The sequence below is a fragment of the Mesoplodon bidens genome, assembly GCF_964165515.1.
Source record: "Mesoplodon bidens genome assembly, contig: HAP1_SCAFFOLD_53, whole genome shotgun sequence".
NCBI lineage: Eukaryota > Metazoa > Chordata > Mammalia > Artiodactyla > Ziphiidae > Mesoplodon > Mesoplodon bidens.
The window spans coordinates 1,766,246-1,769,064 of record NW_027671920.1 but is presented as its reverse complement, the minus strand read 5'-3'; positions in this window follow the sequence as shown (position 1 = coordinate 1,769,064).

Below are 2,819 nucleotides of genomic sequence, written 5' to 3'. Positions count from 1 at the left end.
TTTCATCTCAATGCTCCATGAACCCTTTCAACACAATGCACCATGCCCATCATCATAATGCTTCAGGCTATTGTCATCAAAATGAAATCAAAATGCTCGATGACCTCTGTCATCACAATGCTCCAAACTCTTTTGATCACAATGTTCCATAACCCTTATCATCACAACACCCCATGACACCCATCATCACAAATATCCATGATCTTCTCATCACAATGCTCCATAACCCTTGTCATCACAATGCTCTATACACTTGTCATCACAATGCTCCCTGACACTTGTCATCAGTATGCTCCTTGAACCCTATCATGACACAGCTCCATGCCCTTTTCATCACAATTCTACAAGACACCTGTAATCGCAGCGCTCCATGCACTTGTCATCACAAAGCTCCATGACGCATGTCATCAGAATACTCCATGGCCTCTTCACAATGCTCCATGCCCTTGTCATAACAATGTTCCAAGACTCCTGTAATCACAATGCCCCATGCCCCTTTTCATCAGAATGCTCCATGAGACTTGTCATCACAAGTCTCCATGGTCTTCTATTCACAATGCAACATTTCCTTGTCATCACAATGTTCCATAACCCCTGTAATCACAATACTCCATGAACATTTTCAGCCCAATGCTCCATGACCTTCTCATCACAATGCTCCATGACCAATATCATCACAATGCTCCATGACCACTGTCATCACAACACACCATGACTGCTGACAACACAGTGATACGGGATTCTTGTCATCACAATGCTCAAATCCCTACTAATCACAATGCTCCATGATCCCTGTCATCACTTTACTACATGAACATTTTAAGCCCAATGCTCGATGACACTTATCATCACAATGATCAATGCCCTTGTCATCCCAATGCTCCATGACCCCGGTATTCACAATGCTCAGTGACGCATGTCACCAAAGTGATCCATGACACCTATCATCACAATGCTCCATGCCTTTGTCAGCAAAATGCTACATGACCTTGTCATTACAATGCTCTATGCGCTTGTCATCACAAAACTGCATTACCATTGTCATCACAATCCTCCATGAAACTTGGAATCATATTGCTTCATGCCATTGTCATCACAATGCTCCATGCTCCTTGAAATCAAAATGATCCATAACTCTGTCATCACAATGCTCCAAAATTTGTGATCACAATGTTCCATAACACTTGTCATCACAATGCTCCCAGACACTTGTCCTCAGAATGCTCCTTGAACCCTGTCACTAAAAGGCTCCATGCATTTTTCATCACAAAGCCCCATGCAATTTTCATCACAATGCTCCATGCCACTGTCATCAAAATACTCCACAATTTTGTCATCAAAATGCTCCATGACCCATGTCATCGCAATTCTCCATGCACTTGCCAGCACAATGCTCCCTGACCGTTGTCATCACAATGCTCCAAGCCATTGTCATCACAAAGCTTCATTACCTTTGTCATCAGAATCCTCCATGACACTTGGCATCACAATGCTCCATGCCATTGTCATCACAATGGGCCATTACATATGTCATCACAATGCTCCCTGACACCTGTCTTCACAATACAGCATGACGTGGTCTTCACAATGCTCCATGCCCTTGTCATCAAAATGCGCCATTCCAACTTACATTGCAATAATCCATGAAACTTATAAGACCAATGATCCATGCCCTTGTAATCAGAATGCTCATGGCCTTGTTATCAAAATGCTCCGTTACTCCAGTCATCACAATTCTTCATGACCTTTGTCATCAAAATGTTCCATGTCCTCATGATCAACAGTCTCTGTGACATTTTTAACCTCAATGCTCCCTGAAATTTTCATCACAATGCTCTTTGGCCCTTGTCATCACAATGCTCTATGCCTTTCTCAGCACAATGCTCCATGAACGTTGTCATCACAATGCACCATGCACTTGTCAGCCCAATGATCCATGACACGTCTTCACAATGCACCATGCGCTTGTCATCACAGTGCTCCACAATCTTGTCATCACAATGCTCCATGCACTTCTCATCAATATGCTCGCTCACCACTTATATCACAATGTTACATCACTGTTCATCTCAATACTCCCTCACCCCCGTCATCACAATGTTCCATGACTCCTGTCATCACAATGCTACATGCACTTATCATCACAGTGTTCGATGGCCTATGACATCACAATGTTCCATAACCCCTGACATCAAAATGATCCATGACCATTTTCATCAAAATGCTCCATGTCCCCTGACATCACAATGCTCCATAGCCCTTGTCATTACAGTGCTTCATGACGCTCATCATCTCAATTATCCATGGTCTTCTCATCACAATGCTCCACGGTCTTGCCATCACAATGCTCCATGCCATGGTCATCACAATGCTCCATGTCCCTTGTCATCACATTTCTCACGTCCTTGTCTTCACAATGCTCCATGACAGTTGTCTTCACAATGTTACATGTTATTGTCATCACAATTCTCCATGCACATATCATCGCAATGCCCCATGACCCCTGTCATAGCAAGCTCCATGCCTCGGTCATCACAATGCTTCACGACCTTTTCATCAAAATTCTCAATGGCCGTTGTCATCAAAATGCTCCATGACACTTGTCATCACAATTCTCCAAGCCCGTGTCATCACAATGCCCAATTACCTTTGTCATCACAATCCTCCAAAACACTTGGCATCACAATGCTCCATGCCATTGTCATCACAATGGAACATGAAATATGTCATCACAATGCTCCCTGACACCTGTCTTCACAATACTCCATGACATTTTCATCACAATGTGCCATGCCCAATGTCAACACAATTATCCATGA